This window comes from Pinus tabuliformis, chromosome 2_2, assembly GCF_031772625.1.
Source record: "Pinus tabuliformis cultivar Carrire ecotype Pingquan chromosome 2_2, CPIR1, whole genome shotgun sequence".
Classification (NCBI taxonomy): Eukaryota; Viridiplantae; Streptophyta; class Pinopsida; order Pinales; family Pinaceae; genus Pinus; species Pinus tabuliformis.
In genome coordinates, this window is record NC_142300.1 from 233,135,263 (window position 1) to 233,149,395 (window position 14,133).

At 38.6% G+C, this 14,133-nt stretch overlaps 1 pseudogene; it reads left to right on the plus strand.

Moving 5' to 3' along the window:
• Window positions 1-12,463: 12,463 nt before the first annotated feature.
• Window positions 12,464-13,735, plus strand: LOC149192169 (uncharacterized; annotated as a pseudogene).
• The last annotated feature ends 398 nt before the right edge of the window (window positions 13,736-14,133 follow it).

Genomic DNA, 14,133 nt, shown 5'->3' on the forward strand with positions numbered 1-14,133 from the left:
AAGGATAAAGCCTATTGTGGTCTCCCAAAATATACTCAATGGTACGTGGGAGCACAAGTCCGTACTGGCACTTGTCGTCTCAAAGTGGAGGAATCACCCAACCAACAGTGAAAACAACAGTTACCAGGCTTTACAACGCCGGAATACGTCTCTAGCCTAGACTTCTAGATGTTGTGCGTTAGATTCCAAAGCGTTTTTAGATTCATTAAATTTATTTTAAAGTTGATCTTGCTTAAGAAATTTTCCTTTTAGGTTCACCGCGTGATGTAGATGTACAATTCCTAAACTGCGATCTAAGATGATAAACAATCGTTTAATCTTTTTTTTGCAATGAAAATCCTAGCTACTAAGGAAAGAGAGATGATTTTCTTTCAACAAAGAGCAGAGAGAACACACTATATGCACTTGTCCTAAATCAAACCAACAAATAGTCTAAATGCAAATGCACATGCATGTATTTGTTTTCAGCCTTCTTAATGTGTGAATGATAAAAATAAAGCTAAGCGCAAATCTGAATTATTTTTCAAAGCGACAATTACTAACAAGCTTCTTTTCAAAACAAAATGAGGACAATGACGACAGTTTGTTATTTGGAATTGAAAACTTGCTTTCGACACTTGAAAAACTACCAATTCAAATCAAATACAAGAGTAACAGTGTAATCGACTATCGAGAACAATCAGATTCTCTTCTATGACCAAAAACGACACTTTCGACACTTCCAAATCAAGAAACGACAGTTCAATTACGCTACTTCTTTGTAAAAGAGAACTGAAAATGACTCAAAATACATAAAAACATTTATAGTTCTTTGCACAATGGAGGTGGAATAATGGCAAGGAAGGGGGTTTCCAACAGAGGTGTACTGACTACAGGCAGCAAAACTCCTAAATAGAGCTGAAAAGAGTGAACATAGAAGCCAAAATCTAAGAGTAGAAGAGGTCTAATCAGCGCACCTGTAGCACAGGGAAACTGAAATGCAATGCACCTACTACACTCGGGAAGTATGATGCATTCAGGTTTCAAAGAAGACACAGTGCGATGGACCAGGGACGAGACTTTAACTGGGTTCCAGGTCACAGTTTGCAGCTCAGTTCAGGGATTTAGGCCGAGTAAGTGGTAATCAGTAAATCAATCGCAGGGGTAGATCTAAGGAGGTTACTAGAGCCACCACAAGGGAAATTAATCAAGTGTTTAATTCATAAACAAAACCCGGAGATAGACTGAATCAGCATTGATCTACTTTACACTTGCATAGCAAATGCAGTTTGAAGGCTAGCTGGCTTAACTTCAGGCTCCGTCTGTAAGTTTATAAAGTAAACAAATGTAGATAAACAAACAATCTATTCGCTCCCCAGTGGTGTCGCCATTTTGTTATCGGGAAAACTAGTGTCTATGCAGAGCTGCTAGTCCCACTAAGGCTGGTAGCTACCTTAGAAACAAACAAACTAAAAACTACTTTCGTTTTCCTTTATGAGAAATAGATAAGAGGGGAATAAGGAGACCAACCTCTGTCTTGCACTTGGTTCCTTGCTCGATTCCTCTCCCTTCTGATAGGTCTTCGCCACTCACTTCCTCGTCTACCCAACTTCAAAGAGCACCTGTAGAATCAAAGTAGCATAACACTATCCAAGAACATAGATCTATTATCATAAACAATATAGGACCAAATATATATTGACCACACAAAAGCATATAACATCAATCATACAAGAATGTGGAGGAAAACTTGAATAGCTTTCTTGTTAATCAAGAAAGAGCAAAGAGGATTACAACCAATTCTTCTGACCCATCATCATCCTCTCAGCAAGAAAGCCCTTCTTCACCTCATGAAAATCTTAGACCACCCAACACTATGATATTGCACCAAGAAACCAACAACATTTCCTTACAAGATACAAAATTCTAGCCTCTGGATCTTTGAGATGAGGGATCCATATATAGATGTTTGCAAGGGAGATGAGTCAGCTTTTGAGATTTGGTTAGTGTCCTCTCTCTGATAGTTCTTGATTCCACTTGGAGATTGATGATCTCTTACTCATCCCTGGGCGAATGCAGAGAGGCAAGTGTCACAGGAGAAGTTTCTGGAAGATTCCATGATCCTCCACCTTGCGGATTGACCCTGCCATTTGTCCACTCTCACCCATCGCACCCCATAGAAGGGCTTTTCAACATGCATCGCACCTACCATGTGTATTCAGGTGGGATGCAACGCACTTTGACCATGGAGTAGGTGAAATGGTCCAGTTTTGACCAGTTTTGAGTAGTTTTTCATGGAGAACTTCTGGGAGATGCTGTAATCAGTTGACCTTGTTCTTTTAGGGGTTGGAACAAAACCTTTAGGGACTTAGGAGCCCTTGGTTTATGGACATTTATGATTGGGGTTGTAGTGCCCAAAAATGTCTATAACACTTGATGAGAAAATGATGTTGTGGCTCCTCATGATCAACAAGATTGAAACATCTTTCTTGCTCACCACTAAGATCCTTCTTTTGCATATTTTTCTTACCCTTACCTTTGCCCTTGCTTTGCTACTCAACCTATACTTGTTTTGCTGAAGAAGAAGGCAAAGCCCCTTCCACACCTTGTGGAGATAGCATTTGCCTGTAGCCCAATGATGAAGGCAAGACCCCTTCCACACCTTGTGGAGATAATACTCTCCTAGAAGCTACAAAACGTTTCCTGGTACCCCTCTTGTATGTCACAAACAATGGTACTCCAACAGTTTCAGTCTCTTTGACCTTTTCATGTCCTGAAGGTCCACCTTCCTCATGATGTATTGATGAAAAGGTTTGCGGGCCTTTGAACATATCATGAGAAATGAAAGTCTCCCATGACATGTTAAGAAGGTTCAACTGATGTAGAACAATGATTTTAATCAAAAAGTAGTGGAAAATGCTATTCAACTACTGGGGGTATGGTTTCTTCTTTACAATATGTGCCATCTTTTCAATATTTCTGAACATGAAGTAAGGGATATTCATCATTCTTACTCTAGTGAAATGCATCAGCAGTCTAATGCGGTAGGCATACAAATTGGGGAACCTACCTTCACAAGTGAAGTACTTGATAATGATCTTCATCAATGGAGCAAACCTGTCTTCCAAAAGCTTGAAGGGGAATACTCTCTTCATTTTGTCTTTGTATCTGGCCTTGATGTAAGGTTCATAGTACTCCCTATCAATATCCTGACCTTTGTTCCATTTTTCACCCACATCCGGAATACCTGTAGCCTCCGAGATGATAGCTGGTGATATGGTGAATGTAGTTCCGGCAAGGGTTAATTCATTATTGTGCAAATGTGTCACAAACAACCTTTCCAACTCATGATGAAATTTGACTCTTTCTATCATTTCACAAAAAGCAAAGCATGATTGATGTTTAAAGCAAGAGATGGCAAGTGGACAAGCTTGCAACTCCCTCAAACTGGTGGGCTCCTCTCTGATAACCCTTCCTCCTTTATGAGGCTTCCTTTGTTGTATGTTTCTCTCCCCAGAACTATCACTAAGGGTGTCTTATTCAAGCTATATTCACTGTCTCTTTCCATTGTTTTTATAGCTGTGAACACTTGTGGTGAATGATGAGATAGGGTGGATGGATGAAATATGAGTATGAAGAGATTTTATGGATGAGTAGGTGAGAGTGAATGGGATTTATGGAAAATATATGAGGGAATGGGGTTTAGGGAACAATAGAAAATGGATAAGATAGGAAAACAATAAGAGAGTGAGCTTGTCAATTTTATGAGACAGTTTGTGTAAAAACTAGGCTTTTGACTTTATGAGTGAAAGAATCACCAAAAATTGATGTAAAAACCTTTTTCAACAAGAAACATTGATGTATTTACTTGCAAAGAGGTAAACTTGGATGATTTAAGGGAAATTGGGTGATTTGGAGCAATTTGGGGCTTGGTTTCCAGGTGTGCAGTGCCTCACCCAGGTGCGTAGCGTCTCCCAGGTGCACAAAGCCCGTGTATTTTTACACTGAGAATGATTTCCAGGTGCGTAGCACCTCCCAGGTGTGCAACGCCTCCCAGGTGCATAGCACCGGCCTCTGATGTGCAACACCGATCAAAACTTCTCCAAAAACGCAGAAACTGCACTCCTTTACTCAATGACTCTCAAAAATCGCTTTCTTGGGTCTCCTTTAGCACTTGAACTTCAAAATTAGCATAATGAAAAGATCAAAAGAGATATGGCTTTATATGACTTTCACTTTTTGAGTTTTGATGGTGAAAACCCACTTTTGTAATGTCTATGTGCTTTTCAAATACTTTGTTTTTTATGCTTGACCTTTTTGCTTTGATAGGTGGACTGATGCTCAATTTCTTTTACTTTTGTAGTGGCAAGTACTTGGAAATATCACCAGGGGACCAGGAGCAACATGGAACCATTTATTACATATGAGAACAATGAAATTTAAAAATAAAATACAAATGCTCTGTTTTCACCTCAAAACTAGTTTTGAGGTGAGAACTTTATTAAGCTTACAAATTAAGAGATTAGAACTTTTCTGATCATTATTATCATCCTCATGTGTCTGCTAACCATTTTCAACAATAGTCACTAAAATTTTACCATGGTAAACCTAAGACCTAATGAGACTGAAACCCTAAGTAATTGATGAAATGAACTGAAAATAAGTCTGAATCATTGACTGAAAGTATGAAAGGAGGTCAACAGATATATATCATGAGGGAAAAAACTGAAATGAACCCTACCATCAGTAAATCCATGGGCTAATGGAATGTAGCTCATCAAAATGGGACTTCTAGTATGAAATGCAAAAGAGTAAATTTTGATCACTGATGGCAGTGTGAAGACACTGACACTAACATTGGCTCCAATGGGGATGGTAGCTCCTTGGAGGTGCCAAGAACCATAGATATCTGGGAACATGTAGATTAGTGCCTCATCCATTGGGAAATATGGTCAAGATACTTCAAAAACTGAAACTGACACTATGAAAACTGACTCAAGACTCAAAACTACTCAAGACTCAAAGACTAAATTAAACACACGAACTGATACAAATCACTCAACTTTATAGCCTTCACCTCGAGCCCCAAGCTGAAATGACTGTGTACCTTTGAACACTTGCAATGAAAGGAAAATGGTATATATAATGATCACTTCATGATTTCAGAAATCACCTTAGAAGAAGTAGCGCTTCAGGAGCCTACCATTGACTGGCCCTTCTGAACAATCTTGTCCATCCATCTCCTTGAGCAAAAATGCATTTTGTCCTCTATATACAGTAATCTTGTAGGGTCCCTTCCATAAATTTTCAAACTTACCATGCTTGCCTTTATCTTCATTCCTAGCATCCCACCACAACATTACATCCTCAAGATGGAATTTATCCGCTTTTGTTTTCTGGTCATAGATCTTTTTGATCTTCTCCTGCAATCTGAAAGTGTTTTGAAAAACTTCCTCCCTTGTCTGCTGTAAATGGATCATCTGATTTATTCTTCACTGAAAATCATCTTCCTCACTGCTAGCCTCCTGTAAAAGTTTCACAACCGGAACTGTAAGAGATGTCGGAAAGACTGTGTCAATTCCATAAACTAGTTCAAATGGAGACATACCTATGGACTTCTTTTGGCTCACCCTATCAGCCCACAAGGAATTAACTAACTTTTTATGCCAGCCTTTCTTATTTGTTTCCAGCAGCTTCTTGATGATGTTCACCAATGACTTATTGGATGATTCAGCGATACCATTACCTTGTGGATAATTTGTTGTAGAATGACCCAAGGTAATGTTATACTTGCTGCAAAAATCAACCATCTTCTTGGATTTGAATGCAGCTGCATTATCTGTGATGATTTTACTAGGACAACCAAAACGAGATAAAATATTTGATTCCAAAAATTGAATGATTACCGTATCTATTGCTTGTCTGGTTGTGATTGCTTCAATCCACTTGGTAAAATAGTCGATTGCTGTTAGAATCCACTTGTGTTGAGCTGACGATGTTGGATGGATTTCCCCGATAAAATCGAGTCCCCACTGCTAAAAGGGTGCATTGACTTCAACCAGTTTTAGAGGAAGAGGCATCAATTTTATTTTACCTTGAAAGACCTCACAATCATGACAACTCATGAATGTTTTGTACACATCTGAAAATAAGGTTGGCCAGTAATAGCCTGCTCGTAATATTTTGTTTGTTGTTGTCTTCTAGAACAAGTGACTGCCACAATCACCCTTGTGAAAGTCACTCATTACTTGCTGGGATTCATCTTCAATTAAACAATTTAGCAAAACTCCTCCTGGATCCTTCCAATAAAGGGAATTATTCAGAATGTAGAATTTTGCAGCTTTAAGTTTGAGAGATCTACCTTTGTTCTTTGTCATCCCCAGAGGTGGCGAGAGGTGCTGAAGTACATACATGATATCTAAATACCATGGTGACTGAAGGAACATTTCAGACACTTGAATCAGGGAGCTTTCTTCTTCATCTTCTGACATGGCTGCGATAAGATTTATATCTAAAGCATGCAAATTTGATTCCGCCATTAGCCTTGCCAGGCCTTGTCCTTTGATCATCTTTGTAGGCTTGATCTCCAAATCATATTCTAACATTGTTGCAATCCATTTTCCTCGCCTTCCTTCTAGATCGGTTTGTACCAGCACATCCTTAACCACTGTGTTAGGAACGTATGCTATGATGTGGGAGTGCAGAATATACACTCTAAAGTCCTTCAAAGCTTTGACAAGAGCAAGAGCCTGTTTCTCAATTATGTTGTACCGCAAAGCAGCATCTCTAATGGTCCTGCTGAAAAATGCAATGGGCTTTTCTAGCTGATCTCTCTTTTGCATTAAAACTACTACCATGGTATGCTTAGATGCAAATGAGAATAAAATCAAGTCTTGTGTATAATCGAGACTAATCAAAACCGGGGCTGTAGATAAAGTATACTTTACCAGATTAAATGATTTCATAGCATCCTCCGTCCATTTTATCATGTTGTCCTTTTTAACATATTAGTAATTTCTCTCAAATGCTCAAGCTAGATTGGGTACAAATCTTCGTAGGAAATTCATCTTATCATTAAAAGCTTGTATCTCTTTCTTGTTCCTAGGAAAATCTATCTGCTGGATTGCTTCTACCCTTGAAGGATCAATGCGGATGCCTTCCTTTGAGACAATATGACCAAGCAGCTTTCCTTCATCCATAGAAAAGAGACTTATCTTCAGATTGAGTGATATCCCAAATTTCCTACATCGCTGAAACTCAATCCTCAAATGGTGAAGATGCTCATCATCTGAACCTGAAAACACTCTCAAATCATCTAAATATACAACCAAAAATACATCCTTTTCATTGGCAAAAGCAATGTCCATTGCACACTGAAATTTGGCTCCAGCATTTTTCAAACCAAATGGAATTTTAGCATAATGGAAAGTTCCCCAAGGGGTGGTAAATGCTGTCTTATCTCGGTCATCTTCATGCACTAGAATGATTATACCCTGAATATCCATGAAGTAGTGACATGCGCAATTCTCCAACCACTCTCTGGATGATATGATCCAACTTTGGAAGCGGGTAATTGTCTGTCAATGATACTTTATTTATATTTCAGAAATCGATACACAATCTGATCTCCCTAGTCTTCTTTCTCACAGGAAAAAGATTCGAAATCCAATCAGAAAATATGATTGGGAAAACTATACCAGCCTTGTATAATCTGTTCACCTATTTTTCAATGGAAGGCAGCAACTTGGGATTGATACTTCTCAGCTTCTGTCGAAACAACTTCTAATTTATCTTGATGGGAATAGTGTGCTGAACTATGTCTTTGTTATACACCTTTAGATCTGAATAATCCCAAGCAAACACATCAGCAAATTCAGATAATAATCTAACATATTTAGACTTTACCTCAGGAGACAATGTCTTTGACAATTTCACAAACTTGGGCTTATCTGCTATTCCAAGATTCAGATCCTCAACACCTTTGTCTGTAGGCACCAAGCTTGGCTTTCTGGCCACATCATCTTGATCGAAAATTTCTTCTAAATGCACGAGACCTTTAGGAATAACGTTGTCTTTAAACTGCAATATTTCCATTTGATTCACCTCAATTTCTGGTTCTTCGGTATTATAGTCAACATCTATGGAAGCATCCTTGTAGTTTCCTTCATTCTGCAAAAAGGTATTGATCTCCTTATCATCCAAAAAAACTTGCCAATACCTTAAATTGTCCGGAACAGCAGGGCAATTTTTGACATGGATCTAAGATTTGTTGTTGGAATTCATCGAAATCTTCAAATTACTGGCAGCCGTGGCAAGTGAATCTGCAATAACATTTTGAGAATGAGGTACTACTGTCAAGGTATAATCTAGAAACATTCTTAAGATATCTAAAAATGCATTCTAGTAGGCTCTCATTCTTGGATGTTTAGCTTGATATTCACCCTTGACTTGCTTGATTATCAGCTCCAAATCTCCATGGACTGATATCCTATCTACATTCAGCTTTTTGAGAATTTTCAAACCTGTAATCAACACTTCATATTCGGCTTCATTGTTAGAACAGTCAAAGGCCAATTTATATGAACAAATTCTAACATTACTAGGGACTTTATTTGGCTGGAAAACAGGGCTCTGGATCAAAATCCCTATGTCGGCACCATCCTTACCCACGGCGCCATCAAAATCCATGCTCCATAGGCTTGCTTCTTCTTCTAAATGCTGAAATTTTGTTTCATTATCTTTCTTACTTTGACTGACCTCTTCATTTTGCTTCTGCTCACTGTCTTTTTGCTGCTGCCGGTATGTAGACTGCTCGGAAGTACTTGTAATTTTTGTCTTTCTTGATTAAGGATTGCTCTGAAATTTTCTAAAATCTCTGGCACATCTTCTACTTCAACTAACTGAATATCAACATTATTCAAACCACTATCTGAATATAATACAAATGACTCTAAATTTGTATGTACAACATTAATTGGATGATTAAGCGGTTTCTCCTTGCTTGTAATCATGTATTTCATTTTCTTCTCCCTGTATAGTTTTCTCAATTGGCCAAACACGGGAATGGTAGCATAGGAGAAATCTAGTTGTAAAGTCCCTTTAAGCTTTGCACCCCACGATCTAGACAAAAGCATACCAAACCGTGGTGGAATTTCCGCAACAACCACATCCATGAGAACATTCTTGGCTGGGATTTGGTCTAAAGATACCACCAAGTCTTTGATAAGACCAATACAATAGACTCTACCAGAATCAAAAGAATACAGGTCATGATATTTTCGAGTAATTTTAAGGCCTAGTTTCTCCATAATGGATTTTGGCATCAGATTATGGGAAGCTCCGGAATCAAACATGGCATTATGGAGGACATACTCGTGTAGTCTAAGGCTTATATAGAATGGGGGAACTTCACTATCCTTAGACTGACCTTCTAAAGCAGGACCAAAGATGAGCTCAGGGTGATCATCTTCTACATTAACCATATCAGATAAAGGATCTATGTGCAAGATTTTGGACACTTGATGTTTATAGCTGCTATTCTTCATCAATTCAATCAAAGGAATTGAAACCTTTAATTTAGCAATCTCATTTTATAAACTAAAAGCTGAAACTTTATCTACCTCTTTGACTGGAGGGTCCTTCTTTTCGACTTTTTCTTTTGCTGCACTTTGGTGATTGTTCTTCTCATTTGTAACGCTATTTGCAGATGGTCCTTTGCTGGAAGTCGGATCAGCAGGTTCTTTTCCTTTCTTTTGAATGCTTGAAGAGTAGTTTTTGGATTGTGCTTCTTTTCTCTTTTGAACTGGACTGACTGGTACATCTCTGCTTCTCAATGAGTATTGTTTTTGCTATGTTTTCAATGCATTCATATATGCTTGCTAATAATCATCTGACTCATCCTCCAAAACCACCTCATTTGCTAGTATGTAATCTTCATCCCTTTGGACCTCTGGGACTTCCAAATATCCTTCATATTCCGTGAGAAAGATGGGAAAACCATCAACAGTAAAGAAATGATTTGCCTCCACCATCGGATCATCATCATCCTCATCCTCTATTCCATGCACATAGTTTTTCTGCAAAGGAGTTCAGACCCGCTGCTGTTGTGATGACTGATCTTCTGCCTTTTTCTCCTTTTGTTTGATCCTGAATTGAGGTTGCTACTGTCCTTTGAAGTTGGGATTTCTGATCGTTGTTTCAGGCTTATCTTCAATTGTCAACTGATCAAACATCTTCTCAATTTTCCAGAGTATATTATCTGTATTAACATCTGAGGAAGGTGCTTCTTCCTTTATGGTCACCTTCTTTTCAGTTTTCATCCTTTCTCTTTTGGCTAGCAGATTTTCCTCTACACTCACTGCGTTCTTCTGCATATCTTCAAGTGCGGTAGGATCTCTTTCTCACAACTGATACGCCATATTAGCATCAAAGCCGTGTGGAAATTTGATTAATGCTAACCCCATCGGTGGTTTAATGTCAGCCAGAATAGCATTATAAACTGTATTGAACCTTACACAGTAGTTTTGGACACTTTCACCCACATTCCTTTTGATATTTTCATACTCAGATAGAATTTGGAGTGGTTTTTTCTTTACCTCCCATTGGTCCAGGATTTGTCTATGGAGAACGACAATGTATTGATAGATGCTGCTGGTAATGCTTTGAACCACTTTTAAACCTCGCCTCCAAAAATCTATACAAATAATCTCATGGACACATTTTCTGCATCTACCTCATGAAGGTCAACGAAGTCACTCATCCTATCAACATGCTGTTGCGCTGTGATACTTTGAGTGGCATCAAACAGAGGTATCTTACATTGGTAATCATCAGGCATATCATCTAGATTCTGTGGTAGAACAAGAGGTGCATATCTGGCAGCGAATCTAGGTGGATTTGAAACTGGTGTTGGGGAAATATGGGGATTTAGGACAACAAGGGCGGTCGATGTATCTGAGGTGATGGGTATTTGAGGGGTAATGATAGGTTGATGGGGGAGTGAAGGTATAAATGGAGATGATGATGATTCTCTGAAATATGGGGAAATGATGGTGAGGCAAAAGATGTTGAAGTTGAGTTAGTGAGCTCAAGAATTCTATCAGTAGTGAGGGATGACTAAGGGGAATTCCGAAGGTTTTGATTACTTAACAATTCGGCCCTTTGGATTACAAGTTCTTTGGTGAATTCGAGATTTACGACTATGTCCAATGGTTCACTATTAGAGGTGGTTCTAAACAGAGAGAGACCAAAATACTCGTCGAAAGGAAGATCTTCAAGGAACAACCAATCCACAGGGCATGAATGAGATCTGAAAACCAGTCTTGGACTTAGTGAACTTTCTTGTCTGAGTATCTTGAAATGACTATAACTCTATAATTTTGGATCTTCCAGTTCTGAAATCACGATCTTCAGTAGCCCTCTATGTCCTCTCTCCAATGTCACTAGTCTAATCGAAATTGGATTCTCCAAGAAAGACTTATGCACAATCCCCCAAAATGACCTGATTATATACCTTTTTAGAAGATCAAACTTGTATGAAGTGCCACGTGTCACTGTTTTGACCTTTGGATCTAAAAACTATATATTAAAAGTTATAGTCTGTCCTCGTTATGTAAATATTACGAAATTTCAATCTGATACTCAGAGATAACTTTATGACAATTTTCCCAAGGTCACCTGTTTAAGATGTAATTCAAGAGTATGCAAACACCATAACTTCCTCATATCATATATCCGAAAATATAGCAACACAAGATCTGCAATTTGGACCCAATGTTCAGACTGGTATTTTATCAAATGGTTTTTTTTTAGCTTTTGAAACTTTGTAGCGAACACGTTATATCGAAACTTCCATGATGACCTGTTTTAGATGAAATTCTGGAGCTTGTAAAAACCCTAACTTCCTCAGATCATATTTCCAAAAATATAGCGGGACAAGATCTAAAATTTAGACCCAATGTTTAGCGCGATTTCTTCTCAAATGGGTTTTTCTGTTAGCTTTTGAAACATCAGAAAAAAAAGTTATAGCGAAAAATGACACGATGACCTATTTGGAGTAGTGAAACCGTAGAATCCAAAGCTCTGATACCAAATGTTATGAAACCAACTCATAAAAAGATCAAAAAGATAGATCAACGCCTTAGAAATAAGCCTCTTTGAGGGGTCACCCTCCTTTACATTATGCAAATGAACAATTCTTGGATGATACAAATGACAAGAACTCCTTTTTATATATAGGAGTCTAAGAGGTCATAATATAATCAAAGCCGACATAACAATAATAATGTAAAGGCACAATAATAGCAATAGTGGGCTTCTATGGGGCACAATAATAACAATATGGGGACAACATGGGCATAACAATATAATAAGGGGGTTGTACTAATAACAATAAGGGGTTACACTAGTAGTATAGGGACCTAACAAGGGCTTAGGGTTTTAAACATTGCAGTTCAGACTGTAGGCTCTCAGATTTTGGGGAAGAATGGCCCGTAACAAAGAGAAGGTGTGATCTATGATGAACAAGTTCTTGACATTCAAGAACGAAGATAAGAATAAACCCAAGGAGAGGCACTCATTCCTGGCCTCAGAATGTCGTGATCTCATAGAGGCACACAAATGGAGGTAGTAGATAATACGAGAGATTGGATGGAAGGTCATGGAGATTCAGAACCTAGACCTTGGCGAACACTACCTCCCAGACCTCAATGACGAGATCAACAAGCTGATTAGGGAAAAGGAGCACTGGGAAGCTCAGATCGTAGAGCTTGGCGGCCCTAATTATGCCAAAGTAGGGGCCAAGATGACAGACTTGAAAGGAAACTAGGTGGATGTGCATAGTGTTGTCGGTGCTACAATTTTTCACTAAAGGCAAGATGGGTTTAACTTGGGCTTCACTATATCCCTGTGGATACTGTTTTGTCCACTATTTGTTGTCGCTTTCTCTATATTTTATGGACAAAAGAGCCAAGGCAATGTACAACATATTAAATGCACATTCAATAGTACGATAAAAGCTTGTGACCCACCATAAGACCAAAAGTTAAAACTAAATCTATGGTGGGCACTGGGTACTGCTACTATCTAGGCCGAACGATACCTCTCCTCTGCGTAATTTCTGGTCATCATTGTTTATTTCTGCCATCTGAGGGACAGGAATGTGAGGGATCTCTTGTCATGTAGTTAGATATGAATTAGGGGATCCCTTGTCGTGTAGTTGAATGCGAATTAGGATAGCCTTGGTTAGAGATACTTCGAGGTTGTGAAATTCCTAGCCATCCTCAAAGAGCTATTCGATAAAACCCTCGAGGCAAAGAAGAGGAGGTCTATGTATGAGATTTACAAGTGAAACGATGCAAGTTATTATGGCTACAAGGATGACGAGGACGGGATCTTGGAGAAAGTCAAGCAACTCGCAAAGGAGGAGATGCAGGCTAGAGCGTTTAGAGAGTGGAAAAGGATTGAGTCCATCGAGAGGGAGGCTAGGTTAACGGTGAAGAGTCGGGAGGTCACTCCTGTTAAGCCGATTTTGTTCAAGGAAGAGGAGGATGTGGAGAAATAAATTGGAGAGCATGAGAAGGGAAAGAAATGATAGAGAGAGCGAGAGTTTGTTGCCCATGTACCCCTACCGAATGAGGAAGATATTGAGCGCATGGTTATGGAGAAGAAGAAACATGAGCTTCTTAGTAAATAAACGAGTGAGGATCTTTTGGAGCAATAGTTCCAGGCCAAGGCAATGCTTGATATTCAACAATAAGATATTTTGTTGAAGCTTATGGATCTTGAGTTTTTTTTTTTTCAAATGAGCTTCTCCTTTTCCATGAGGGTGGGGTTGTCAATGCTCCCATGAGGGTGGTGAAGAATTTGTGCATTTCATGTTTCAGAAAAAAAAGGACGATGTTGAGTGTATATCCTTGGTGACTTTGGCAGAATAGTTTTCCTCAAACCTAACACCTAAGTGAAAAGAATCTATTTTATACCCTAAAGCATGTTTTGAACAATTTTCACCATTCATCTCATCTTTGAGAATAGTCAGCACACAATTTAAATAATAATTATTTGATAACCTATTCAAAATTTGAACTATTCCATCCCAAGTGCATTGGTTTAAACTTATTGTTAGATTAGTTGTGATCATCAGGTATATATCAATAT